The 15151-nt window shown below is 35.7% G+C and overlaps 1 protein-coding gene across 9 annotated transcripts in view; it reads right to left on the bottom strand.

The window, feature by feature from the left end:
- LRRC4C (leucine rich repeat containing 4C) overlaps positions 1 to 15151 on the bottom strand; it is a 1396296-nt gene that overhangs the window by 229242 nt on the left and 1151903 nt on the right. For all 9 annotated transcript variants that reach the window (XM_056801924.1, XM_056801923.1, XM_056801930.1 and 6 more), the window contains one exon: positions 5615 to 5700. The gene's annotated coding sequence lies outside the window, so the exon portion shown is untranslated. The remainder of the gene's footprint in view (positions 1 to 5614; positions 5701 to 15151) is intronic.

Genomic DNA, 15151 nt, shown 5'->3' with positions numbered 1-15151 from the left:
GGGTCATATCACCCAAGATTTTGAACAGGAAGAAACTGCAAATATCATCTATCCCAACCTGCTTGTTTGACAGATGAATAATTTCAGTTCTAGAGAAGTGGAATGATTGGTCTAAGGACACATGGAAATTAAAGACAGAATGAGGATTGGAAACCCAGTTCCTCTGACTCCACATTGAGCAAATTATCCACCACAACACAATGCCCTTCTAGGCCATAGCTTAGGTGATTTCTTCTATGACTATTTGTGGTTCATGCTACTCACTAGCTCCAAAGATTGTTTTGAATTTATTTTTAAGGAAAGGACCAATCTTCAAGCAAAATTAAGGTTAGAGGGTTTACTAGAGCTTGATTTTATTGCATGATTTCTTATTGCCCAGAAACCCAATAAATAGATTCACAAGTTTTGAAATAAATTCCCCAGGAAGTATCTATTTAAGTCATTTCTGTCTGGCTAAGTGATCCCATCTTTCTTAGATTTTTTTTCTTTCTTTTCATTTAGCTGTCTGACATATGTTAAGAGGATGACATTTATCAGTGTTCTGAGGGGTTTGGAAGAGGATGAAAATAAGCAAAAAAAAGTATGTGTGTACATTTGTATCTTTTTTAGGGTGGGCAGGATATAGGGATCATGTTTTATGACCTAACCTGAATACATGATTCTATAATAACTTTAGAATCTCCTAAATTCCTCTGGATAGAAACAGGTAGGTGAGGCAGCATATAGATCATTTAGACTAGAATCAGGAAAACCTGAGTTTAAATCTTGACTCAGACATTTAGTCACCTTGTGGCTCTGGGTCGCTTAGATTATCTTTGCCTCAGTTTCTTCCACCATAAAATGGCAGTAATTATAGTACCTTACAAATAATATCTTATTTGATTCTCACAACAACCTTGAGAGTTTAGATCTATAATTAGGACCCCCATTTTACAGCTGAAGTGACTGAGATAGTTTCTTGCCACCCAGGATTACATAGCTAGAAAGTGTCTAAGGGCACATCCAATTCAGGTTTTCCTGACCCTTCGACCATCAGTTTATTGATTGTGTCACTAAGATGCTCCTTTAACACTCCTTTTTTTTACCATCTAATCACTCGAACTTAAAAAATAAACAACAAAACCAAAAAATACACATGTATATAATACCTTTTATATACAAACATCCTGTGATAGATGCTTGGGATTCAAAGAACAGACATATATATATATATATATATATATATATATATATATATATATATATATATATAAAATGCTATCACTCAATAATGCATCTACATGGTACCATAGTAGATAGAGTACTGAGTTCAAGAAGACCTGAAATCAAATCCAACCTGAGAAACTTATTAATTATGTGACACTGGGTAGATAATTTAATCTCTATTTGCCTCAATTTCCTAAACTTAAAATATGGATGATAATAATACTACCTACTTCTCAGGGATGCTGGGAAGATCAAAGGCTGTAAAGCATTTAGCCCAGTGCTGACCACTTAATAGGTGCTAAATGCCTGTTCCATATTACTCCCTCTCTTTTAATGTCTATATTCTCATTAATATGGTGCTTTAAGGTTTGCAAACTATTTTATGTTTATTACACACTTGGTTCTTACAGTTGCCTTGTGGAACGGATAGCCTTGTCCTCTCCATCTTATGGAAGAGGAGATGATCTCAGAGAAGATCCCTGTAGAACTTTGGGTCACATAAGTAGTCAGCACCTAAGAAAAGCTTGGAAATAAAAGGTAAATAGGTCTAGAAAAAGCCTCTGGCAGGAATGTTAGGGTTACCGTCTCTAGGGGAGGGTTAATTCACAGGAGCTGAGCCTTAAAGGAAGTTCTCAATTCTTCTATCTTGTAAGAAATTAGATGCCTCATTGCTACAATGACCAGAATCATTGGGTAATAAGATTTAGAATTCCTAGAGAATTTATAGATCAAGCATGACCTCCTTCCTCTTATTTTTACAGATGGGGTGGTGTTGAGGACGAGAGAGGGGAAAAGACATGCCTAAGGTCATAAAAGCAGTAGATGGCAGAGTTAGGGTTTAATCTCAGGTCCTCTTGAGTACAGACTCTGTGTTCTTTCCAGCCTTCCACATTGCCTGAACTCTTCTTTATGGAAAAGAAGCCCCTGGTGACATCTAAGTGCCATTTCTAGTAATTTTGTTGGTTTTCTCCCCCAGTTATTCATTCTGATTGGCCCATTGTGCTTGTAGAGTGGACAGGATAATACGATCCTTAATACAATGAAAATAACCATTTATGACTAAGTTGATCCATTGACCAACAAGCAAAGTAAATAAACACAAGCATACATACTTGGCATCAGACCGAATTTCGCACACTAGCTCTTCTGTGTAGTAACTTCTGCACCAACAATCAGTAACAACAAAACAAAGTAAAAACCTACTCAAGTTATACCTGCTTACACATGTACCCTTCTCTCTATTTGGAAAAAATAATACGATGAAATTGAGTCACATAAATATTTCCTCTGGTATTTCACTTATCAACTGGTGGTCTCAACCTTGAAATACTCCAGTTCCTTCAAACCTCAGCTCAAGCAGCATCTCTAACACAAAGCCTTTCCTGGTCTCCTTCCCCACACCCTAGCTTCTAGTACCCCCAAATCTCTCCAAGTTCCATCTTTTAGGTTCATATGTATTTTTGTATAAATTTGTATATGTGTACTTTGTCCTCATCATATTGTTTTCTATTTGTTCTTGTTCATGGAGTATGGTAGGCAATTAATAAAAGCTTATTGACTAAATTGATCACACATCTCAGCTTCAGTAACAGTGACTCTTCTTAGTATTGTCTTCTTCAGATGTAACCAAGAGCAAGGATACAATAGAAGGAAGAGAGCTGGCTTTGGAGTCAGAAAGAACTGGACAGATCAAAGCAGAGTATAACAGGTTTTTCACCTCTCTGATTCAGGGCACTTTGCTCCCCTTAATGTGGCCATCATTTGGCTATTGTGTGTTTAAAATAAACTGTATGCTGGGGGACTATATCTCCCAGTTACACTTATACATTTCAGAAATTTCCTTGGGGCACTAAGAGGTTACTACTTACTATAAAATGAAGGAATTGGACTAAATGGTCTCAGGTCTTTAGCAGGCAGCTAGGAGGACTCATCTTCCTGATTTCAGATCTAGCCATAGACATATACTGGTTATGTGACTCTAGCAACACACTTAACCCAGATTGTCTCAGTTTTTTCATCTGTAAAATGAGCTGGAAAAGGAAATGGCAAAATCACTCCAGTATCTCTTCCAGGAAAACCAACCCCAGATGGAGTCAGGAAGAGTCAAAAACAAATGAAAAGACTTAACAACAAAAGTCTCTACCTCTTCTAAATCTATGGTTGGCATTGATCTTCAGGAACCCAAGGAGCTCTGTCTTGTAAGTGTAAAACTAGACAGGATTCCTGAGGCTGTCTAATCCAATCCCTTCTTTTTCCCCTCCCCTAGATTAGTCATGTATTATTATGCAAAAATATTTCCATATTGATCATTTCTGTAAAATAATATTCATACAGAATCAAAAACTCCAAAATAAAAACCATAAATGGACTAATGTGAAAGATAGTATGCTTTATCTGCCTCTGATTCCAATAGTTCTTTCTCTGGAGGAGGATAACATTATTTGTCATAAGTCCCTCAGAATTGTCCTGGATTATTGTACTGCTGAGAGTAGCTAAATCTTTCATTTGATCATTGTAGAATATTCTGTGGACAATGTTCTTCCATTTCAGCTCATTTTACTCTAATTCATGTGGCTCTTTCCAGCTTTTTCTGAAACCATCCTGCTCATCATCTCTTATAGCAACCCCTTTCTTTAACAGATGAGAAAGTGAGGACCAGTCAGTTGAAGTTACTTGATCAAGGTTGCACAGTTAATCAATGTAAGAGAGGTAGGAAGCATACATAATGTTGTCTTTCTTCAAAACCTGAAGACTTAGCATAGTACCTGACAAACAGCATATACTTCATAAATGCCTGTTGCCTCAACTTGACATGACAATGTAATGTGAAATCCAGTGCTCTTTTGATTAAGCGAGGCTACCTTATCAACAATTCCAAAATTCAACTCAATAAAAATTTATTAAATGCCTACTAGGTGCTGTGCTATGTGATAGGGATACAAATAGAGATGAAAGAATCCCTGTCCCCAAAAATCTCACAATCTAATGAAATTATAATTCCAGATCCCTTGCAATTTAATGAAATCATAGATCTAGAAATACTTTCCCCAAAAGAATCATGAGAAATAACCAATATCCTGCAATAAAAGAATTATCTCAATAAAAGAACATTTTATCACAGAAGCACCAACCAGAGACCCTTTTGGCTTGGGAGTGAATCCATCAAATGTTATGTGATCTCTTAACCAAGGCAATAAGATGACATTAAAATCAAAACAGTGATTCTTAAAATTTCAAACACTCAAACTCAAATCATTGAATTCAATTAGGTATTTGATCATTCCTATTCAGTGTTCTAAAACATTAAAAATAGGAATTGAATCTGATTTGATTAATAATGGGTAATTTCTTTATCCATACAGGTTCATGCCTTCTCTATAATTTACAGTCTTAGACAGATATTTAGATTAGTGAGAGATTAAATATTCTGCCCAGGATCACATAGCCAACATCTGCCAATTGTGGGACTTCAAACCCATGTATTTCAGATTTCAGTCAGCCTTCTCTCCCTGCTGCCTCTCAAAACACATCTCCAAACCCTGATTTCGGTGTAAATCTAATACAGATACCAAACTCCCCATTAGCAGATGATCGATCTCATAAGTCAACACAACTGAAAAGAACATCTGTTGGTGGTTGGTGGTTAAACCTCTGCTAATGAACCCTTCACTTAGTAGATAGGCTAACACTTAGATGATCATCTGTTGCCAAGTTTGTGCTTGAAATCTTTCATTCTTGGTAGAATTTGTTTGTCCCTTTTCTTTGTTGAAATAACCTTTGACAATCCAGAGTCATTATCAATGCAATAATGTGAAAGGGTAAAACATTAGGGGAATTTCTTTGTATTTTAATAATCCTCTATGTTTTTGAAGTAATCCACCAATGGTATCATCAAAGTGAAGTCTGAATTAAAATGAAGATAGGATAGTTACATGACAAGAGTAAGGAGGGCCTGTGTGATTCCTGGATATTCCTATGGTGTTAAGAGAAAATGGAAGATGCTTCGGACATTTTGCTTTGAATTAATGGGGAAGAGTTAGCTAAGGTGCAGACCATGGGTGTTGTTGGAAGGAATGCCAATACCCTTAAAATCATTCATTTGTTTGAGTATCTGAGTATTTTACTCACTCTCTCCTTTTGTACACATATTAATCTTGTGAGATGGACAATGGGGATTTTGTTAATTGCTTTGGAAAGGCTAATAAACTGAGGCACCAAGACATTGAGACATTCACCAAATGGCACTAGACATCTGTAACAGAGCTGAGATCAGAATTCAAAGGCTCTAACATCCAAGTTCTTCCTTTTCTAACCACAGTGGAGTGCTCACTCTCCTTGCCACAGGTGAAGACATCTCAGTATACAGAATGTAAATGTATGTTTTTGTACATGCATTCAGGAAACTTACCTTATCAAAGAGATTCTGATCTTCCCAATCTAGCCCAAGGTAGCAAAAAAAGGATTGGGGGCATTTGCAGAAGAAGCTCTCAGCACCTACAAAAAGGAACCAAAAGACATCACCTTTGGTCTCCTGCTGCACTGGTTAAAGAAAAATCAAGGATGCTGAATTTGCCAGAAGGGGGACATAAATTTAGGTCAATAATCACACAGTAGCAGTTTAGTAATAATTTGCAATCAACAAAATTATTCTCTCCCTACCTCTGTCTCTGTTTCTCTCTGTGTCTCTACTGGCAGAGATGAAACACAGTCCATAGTCCTTGTAACAGAGACATTTTTATGTAGATGTCAATTTGAGATGAATTCATCCTCATAATTTCTCCCTCATGTTTTAAAATGGAATCAGCACAGGGATTAAACACCCCACCCTTGTTCAACTGGATACTCTGATGGTCAAACAGCAATGAATGACAATAAAATATTCATGAGCTACAGTATGATGGTGGTAGACTGGAGCCCAAAAAAGTCTGCTAGATCAGCTGAGGGTCAGGGGGGGTGGAATCACAAAATAATAGCTAGAGATGAGCCCATTATTCCAGGAACTTCACTTTAAGGATTTGATAGGAACCTGCTCTCTATTCTATTCCATTATCTTAGAAAACTTTTCTGTGTCTGATATAATCAGGAATACTGGCCCCCATATGAGAGATTCCTACTTTAGCTTTTGCTTCAGTAAAAATAATTTTATAAATACATATGCATGCATATACATGCACATATAATAAATATATACATATATAGTATTATATATGTATGTATTCATAGTACTGTATGTATTTATGTATGTATATGCAGAGCTTTTCCTTGCTTGCCAAAATTCCTTACATATTCATTTCCTTCTTTTCTTCCTTTCTTCTGTTATGCTTTGTTTCATAAAATTTTATCAATATCTTTTGTTCATACATCCCAGTAATTTCTCTATATGCTATGCCATTTGTTGTCTATGAGTCATTTGATATAGACTCTTACCCACACCCACCTATAATGGGTCTTGTCATGATTTTCCAGAGATTCTGTTTTCCCATGTTTCTCAGCCCTATTTCATTCATTCATTCATTATTCAGACATATGAATTAATAAGTATGCAAATCATAGTGATTACTAAGAATTATATATTCTCTCATGTATGTCTATATCATACTCAAATATGTCATTGAATTTGTGATATCAATGATGGGAATATTCTGCTCAATGGTACAAATCATGACTTGCTCAAAACCTTACTATCATATAGGATTCTTGTCTTTGTCCTTTCAGAATTTCACAAAGGGGGTCGACCCAAACAACATATTGGGAGGGAGTGTTTTTAGCTTTCTACTGTCAATTTAAGGCTGACTGACTACCTGTCGCACCTCAGTGTCATCATATAACAAGTTAGTCATTTCCTGTGTATTTATATTTTACTCTAAGTCCATGTTTGTGAACTCTAAAACTTTTTTATTGATCAATCTACTATAATTTCACCTCCCCTTCTACCTTGCAGTCCTGAATTCTGTTTTTGTCCTCATTACATCCTTTAAACCCTTGAGTCATCATACCAAACCACCTGCTTTTTCCTCTCTACTTTGACCTCTTATTAAGTCAGTTCAACCCTACTCTGCCCTCTTCTCTTGAGTTGCTTGGCCTCATATTATACCACCAATCTTGCCCTGAAAAATCTCAACTTTAGATGACCCCAAATCCAAAGCCATTGACTTGGATCCTTCCCTATGTAATTGCTAAATGAAGATAGGAAAAGAATAATTAAAAATGCTTCCTTGGTCTACTATAAATTTATATATAATCTGAGGCCCTCATTGAAACAGAGCAATTCTTTTATATTTCACTGATAAACTCCTACTTGATTCACCACAGATTTTTCTAAACCTCAGTCATCCTCAAGCCTCCCCAAACCTATCCTTCCAATACCCTTTAGATAATAACTGATCCTTATATTTCATTGAAAAATGATTCAATTAACCAAGAATTCCCTCTTTTTTTCCTCTTCATCTCCATCACTCAAATATCTTCTGCCACATTCTTTCACACCATCTTATATGAAGAGGAAGCCCTTCTCCTTGTTAAGTCAAACCTTTTTACAACTGCAAGTATTCCCATTCTACCTCATCTCCCACATTATACTGAGCTAGTAAGATGTGAAAACAGACCTTCCCAATTCCAAGTACAAAACTCTATTCCTTCTACCACAATGCCTCTACATATATATATATATATATATATATATATACACACACACAGATATACCTAGACAGAAACACATATTTACTCATATGCATGCAAAAATAAGCACACACATGCATGTATGTACACATAAAATAAAACTGATATATTCCCCAAAGTAAAATTATGTTGAGAGATTTGGAGTAGATGTCTTAAAGAGAATTAAGAAAAAAGATAGTAGAACAGATCTTACTGCCTATATCCAGGAAAGTTTATATATATCTTGGAATATAAATACTGAGAAGAATAAATTCTCCAAGCAGTTCAAAATATCAGCTATTAAAGTCATTTACAATTTTTTGATCCATATCTTCCCTCTACATAACATATACCATACTTAACATCTTTCTTTTTCTTAATGTTCCCAGAGAAAGAATGATGTTAGTTCAATGCTTGGTCTTCCTCGTACTCTACACTGAGATAGCCACCTGTAATTAACATTGTCCTAATCAACTTCTAGATATTGAGGTAGTTATTTATCTTGATTGCTATTGAGTAATAGGACTTGCGGGAGCTAGGTGGCATACTGGACATTGTGCCTGGCCAGAAGATAGGAAAACTTACTTTTATGGGTTCAAATCCTGCTTCAGACACTTACTAGCTATGTTTCCCTAGACAAGTCTCTTAACTCTATTGACCTCAGTTTCCTCACCTGTGAAATGAATTGGGGAAGGAAATGACAAACCACTCCAGTCTCTTTGCTATGAAAATCCTAAATAGGGTTATGAAGAATTAGATAAAACTAAAAAACAACTGAACAAAAAGAGGACTTGAATTAATCCTCTTTGTCTCACTCATGGTAGCATCAGCATCTTTTCTACAGCCAGTCTAGTTTGGGAGAATGCAAGGAAAAGAATGATAATACTTTTTATCAAGAAAAAATATATCATATGATGATGAATTTTTTTACTATTTAGAATCATAATTATTAGAAATAGAGCTGTTATAGACAATATAGTCAAAGCCTCTCATTTTACATCAGAGGAAACTGGGGCCCATAAGAATATATAATTTATTCAAGATCAAGCCAAGTAATGCCTGGAAATTGCATTCTGGAAAGCAAATAAACCAATAAACAACAACAACAAAAAGAAATCTTGGTTTTCAGGCTTAGTGTTTCTCCCACAGTCTATCTTTGCTTTCATCAAGAACTCCTTCTCTTTCTTCTTAGTACCCTTCTCCCAAAATCATTCCTTTATTTTTTACTTCTGGAATCCCTCTACCCCATTCTGTACTTGCTTCTAGAATACCAACTTCCAAACTAAATGGTGATACCATTGTTCTTCTCTCAGAGGTGGGAGAACAGTCAGTTTTTATAAAATTCCTTTATACCCAGAGAACTTAGATTTAGAAGTCCCACCCAACCATCTAGCAAGAACTTGGTGTATATATATATATATATATATATATATATATATATATATATATATATATATATATATATATGGACTAATTCTAGGAAGTAGCTTCCCATTTGGTCATCATAGACTTTTTCCTCACACCATAAGCTCAAGAGAATCATGATTAAGTTCTCTGCTTACAACTCAGGATATATATTCCTTCCTTTCTCAGTCCCTTCCCACTTTTGGGGTATCAGCTATTTTCCCAGTTTAGGGTAGGATGATCCTCATTCAGGAATTATCAGTTGATGCTCTAATTTTTCCTGGGGTGAATGTTGCCATAATTCATTTACCTTGTTACCTCCGACTCCTCCTTCACATTCTCTTGAATGTCTCTAGTTAAATCACATCATATTTCTTTAAATGTATACTATAAAAGAACACATTACCTTTGGCATTATCAGACTTATCTCATGTAGCTTACATATTGTCTGTCAGCAATACTAAACTAGGACTAAGGCTCACTCTCAGTATCAAAATCCTAGCTTCTTTTTTTTTTTCCTGAAACACTCCCTTTATTTGTGATATGACAAATATTTCAGCCATTAGGATCTCTCTCTCTCTCTCTTATCATCTTTTTTTTAACATTATTTTATTTGGTCATTCCTGAGCATTATTCATTGGAGACAAAGTTCATTTTCTTTCCCCCTCCCACCTATCCCATAGCCGATGCACAATTCCACTGGGTATCACAAGTGTTCTTGATTCGAACCCATTTCCATGTTGTTGGTATTTGCACCAGAAAAAAAAATCCTAGCTTCTAATCCATAGTACTCTCACTCTTTGTGCTTGCATCCTGATTTGGGAATTCAAAGTCCTCATTCTCTTCTTTAAATTAATTATCTAATACATTGGAGAAGGTTGTCTCCTTATATGACCTTCTCCAACAACCAACTGGAATCTAGAAAACTGATTTTAGATAAGTGTGCATGGAACTAGAATTTAGAGGTGAAATGGTTTTATAGATTATGGAGCCCAATACCCCCTCCCAATTTTAGGAATTAGGAAGCTCAGAAACAAAAGGTGAATGATTTGTCCAATGCCACATAGGGATTAAATTGAACAGAAGTGTTGGACCTCAGATCATTATACTTAGGATAAAGCAGCATGATATAGTAGAATATTTATTAGTTTTGCAATAAAAGAAGGACAAAAATCTTGGGTTCAAATATAGCCCCTGCTAGCCACATGGATTCCGAGATATTACCTAAACTTGCAGGTCCTCAGTTCTTCACATATAAAATGAAAGACTTAGGAGAGATGATTTCTGCATTAAAATCCATGATTTTATTCCCGTAAATTAATTTCTCTTTCTATTATACCACAGCTGCTTTATCCCCTACAAGCTGATATGGACTGGGGACATTTAATAGAATGACTGAAAAATGAGATTTCTGAATTTCCCCATAAGTAAGTTGGCATAATAACACCACATATATACTATATTTACATATAGTGCTTTAAGGCTTGAAAAGCACTTTTCAAATATTCTCATTTTGTCCTCATAACAACCCTGGAAGATAGATGCTATTATTAACCTTTTAAAAAAATAAATAAGGACACAGACCCACAGATGTTAATTGGCTTTCTCAGGTTCACAGAACTACAAAGTGTGTGAGTGCAGATTTGATCTATAATTTTCCCATCTAAGTTCAGTGCTCTATTTACTGTGCCACCTAGATGCCTTTAATAAACCTCAAAATTTAAAAAATGTATTATTAATAATATTCTTATACCTAGAGTTTTCAAATTGTCAAACTTTTTAAGACTTCAAATTTTTGTCAAATTGGCAATGATTCATGCCACCATGCCTAGAAGTCTCTTCCTCTTTATCTCCATGTCTTGGCATCCTACAAGTGCCAACTAATATCCTATCTACTAGAAAAAAAGCTCTTCCTCCCACTTAATTCCAGTGCCTTCTTTCTGTGATTATCTCTCTCTCTCTCTCTCTCTCTCTCTCTCTCTCTTTCTCTCTCTCTCAATATATATGTATGCATATATATGTACATATATATGTGTGTGTATGTATGTATGTATATATACATATACACACCCCTAGTTGTCTGAATTTTGTCTCTTTCATTAACTATGAGTTCCCTGAGAACAGAGATTGTGTCTTTTTTTCACCTCTAGTGTTTAGGACAATGCTTAGCACAGAGTTGAGCAGCTAGATGGTGCAGTGGATAGAATGTCAGGCTTGGAGTTGGGAAGACCCATTTTTGAGAATAGTTCAAATCTAGACTTAGAAATTTACAGTTGTGTGACTATGAGCAAGGCACTTAATGGCTCTGTTTGCCTCAGTTTCCTCATGTGAAAAATGAACTGAAGAAGGAAATGGCAAATTATCATAATATTTTTGCTAAGGAAACCCAAAATATGGTCAAGAAGAATTGGATACAAGCAAAATGATTGAACACCAAGTATAACCTCATAGAGGATTAATATTTGTTTCTGTTGTTGATAACTGAATGACACCAAATTTTGGATGCATTCCCTGTAAAAGATTTATATGAAAATATAGGAGAGTTGAACAGTATAGTATAGTTAGGAATTGATGGCTTTATAATAGCCATTATTTCAGAGTACTCATATTAATGAGATCAGAATTCATTAGGATTTTAAATAACTCAAATTGGGTGTGTATAAAGATACCATTATGTTAGTTACTTATATATAGTTAGCCTTTTTCTCTAGGGTTGTAAACTCACTCAAAGCCCTGCCAAATGCCATCCTCCCCCAAAAAATCTTTAGCCAGATAAAGGAGAAAAAAATACGGAAAATAGTCCTGATTATCAAAAGTATTTTTCCTCAAATCTGAAGGTGCTGAGAAAGAATGTCCAGTTGGTATTTGATGGTAGAGAGGCTGGTTATGCAATTCTAATGCAAAAAATAGTCCCCAAATCAATATAACATGTTTTAAATTTACATTAACATTTAAATTAATGAGAAACTCAATGTGAATTATGAAGCATTGGATGTTCAGGACTAGATCTCATCTTGCCAACTTGGAACTGATTCCACTGAATCACCTTCTCTATCTCATAAACAGTTTCTAGTTTTTATGTGTTTTCAATGCTAGTGAATTTCAGGCTGGCAAAAGAAGCCATCTTGACTTCACTAGGCAATGAAATATGCCATATCCATCAAGGGCATATAAAATGCTGTATCACCTCTCCTCCGATAGGGATGACTGCCACGAGTGATTTGTAGAGAGAGAGCTCTTTTCTCTTTTAGGGCAGCCAGTCTCAGACCTTTCTCCTGAGACTGTCATGGTGAAACCAGCTGATGGAAAGTGCCAGTTATGTGATTCCATGTGTACAGTATAGGGGGTAGAGAAAAGAGTGATGCATAAACCTTTTTATAGTTGAACCTCTGAGTTGGAAGGCATTTTAGAGAATTTCAAGTTTGGTGCACACTTGAATAAGAATTTTGTCTCCATCATCTCCAAAAAGTGGCCATTCACCCTTCACTTCATAAATTCATGTATTGTATCCCATAACTAGTACAGTACCTGACACATAAAAAAATTACCTCCAGAGATACTCCATGACACTTTTGTTATTGTTTTTGTTTTGTTGATTAATCATGTTGATACTTTGTGACCTAATTTGGGGTTTTCTTGGCAAAGATAATAGAGTAGTTTATCATTTCCCTCTTCAGCTCATTTTTACAGATGAGGACACTGAGGCCAAGAGAGTTCAATGATGTGCCCAGGGTCAAAGAGCCAATAAGTTTCTGAGGCCAAATTTGAATTCAGTCTTCCTGACTCCAGGACAAGCACTTTAAACACTGTGGCACCTAGCTATTCGCCACCTAGCTGTCCTCATGCCATTTTCAGGAAGCTCTAGTTGCTAATGTTCTCTCTTGTACAAATTTTATTTCTTTCAAATACCATTTTAGGTTCCATGTTTCCACAGTCAAGCAAACCAAGTTGAATTCCCTTTCTTCATGGTATCCCTTTAAATTAAAGAAGATTATTGTGAAGTTGTTACTAAATATTTTCCTCTTGAAGTCCTACAGTCCCAGTTCCTTCAAATGATTCTTGTATGCCATGGCTTTCAGTCCATTTATAATCCTGAAAAGTTCTTTCTGGGTGTTGTTCCAAATCTGATCAACTCCAGGATATTTAAAAAGGGAAAAAAAAACTTTATAAAGAAGTAGCCACACTATAGTTTAAAATATCCAGAACTTATTCTGATAGAAGAAGAAAACTTGTCATGCCACGTGAATTCAGTTTGTATGTGAGTCAGTCACTTTGGACATAGCATGTCTACAAGATATTGGGGCAATTCAATTGAATATATAATATGTACTCTACTTCTCCTAAACCTCAATGTCCAAATAATTAACGTGCCTCGCCAATTCTATCACTGTAGGATCTTGAAATCTGTCCTCTTCTGTCTATCTACACATTCTCTATCATAGGTGAAACTCTCATTATTTCTGTTTGTACTACTTTCCGATAGCTTTCTAAGTGGTCTCCTTGATTCCAGTTTCTTTCCTTTCCAATTTATCCACCACCCACCTGCCAAATAGATATTTCTAAAACATAGAATTGACCATGGCCCTTCCCTACCACAAAATTTTCAGTGACTTCCAATTGTCTTTCAGATAAAATATGAAGTCCCTATTCTGGTATTTGAAGCCCTTCATAATTTGGCTCTCATCAAACTTTTTAGTTTTATCTGTCATTGCTCATCTTCATGAATTCTCTATTCTAGTCCAACTTGTCCTATACATGCCATCTCATGAAAATGGATGAATATTAGACTTAGAGTCCAAAGATTTGGTTTCCAGTGCTAATTTTAAAAATTACTAGCTATGTGGCTGTAGAGTCATCTCTAAAATGAGTATAGCACTCTTTCCTTTCTTACTTCCTAGTGATAGGGGAGAATAATGCCTTGCAAAATATAAAGCACGGGAGAAAGATGAGCTGCCACTATCACTCATGCCTCTGTATTACAAATTGGACATCAATTCTTTATACATGCTTGGGATACCTGTTGGGGAAACTCACATTGGGCTTGGTTGCTAGAGGAAGTCTGGTTTGTCATAATAGATAATATCAAGGCAAGTTCCATGGATGACCGTTGCCAAAGTCAGAAGCAGAAGAAAAGGCCCAGAATTCAACATGTATAAAATGTTAGGCTTCTCTACTGCTAATATGAACTTCTCACTAGAGGGGCACCATAGTGGGACTGGCAGATTGATATTACAGAATTTCAGAGCTAGATGGATCTCAGGAGCTATATTATATAATATATAATTGAAAAATCTCTGCAATATATCTTGCAAGGGAAACAATAATTTCCAATGAATACTACTCACTGTTTCGATAATTCAAATTGCCTGAAAGTCTGTTCATATAGAAAATCAGACCATAGATTTTAAACTCAAAGGGTGTCTTGGGAATTCTGAGGTTCCTCCATTCTTCTATGTTTTTTCCCTCTGTGTCTGTGTGTGTGATCCTTAATTGGGGTAGGAGAGGAGATTCTACATCGATTATATGAATTTTGCATCTATTTATGTGTATACATGTTATTTCCCTAAAACAAACATAAATTCTTTGACACAGAAAACTCGGTTTTTATTTTCATATCTTCTATACCTAGCACATTTCCTGGTATATAATATAATAGAAATTTAGTGAATGCTTATTAATTGATTAATTGGTTGACATGGGTTACCTAAAAAGAGCAGCACTGGGGAGCTGTCCCTAGTTTTTTCGATTTGGGATTCTAAAAGAAATCAGAGTAGAGTTGGAATACTGGGGAGCTCTTGTATAGACAAAACTCTGGGTTTGAATTTAGGGCTATCTATGCTTGAATTTCACTTCTGGCACTAACAGACTCAACCTGGGCAAAATA

This window comes from Monodelphis domestica, chromosome 6, assembly GCF_027887165.1.
Source record: "Monodelphis domestica isolate mMonDom1 chromosome 6, mMonDom1.pri, whole genome shotgun sequence".
Classification (NCBI taxonomy): Eukaryota; Metazoa; Chordata; class Mammalia; order Didelphimorphia; family Didelphidae; genus Monodelphis; species Monodelphis domestica.
This window is presented reverse-complemented; position numbering and strand designations above follow the sequence as displayed.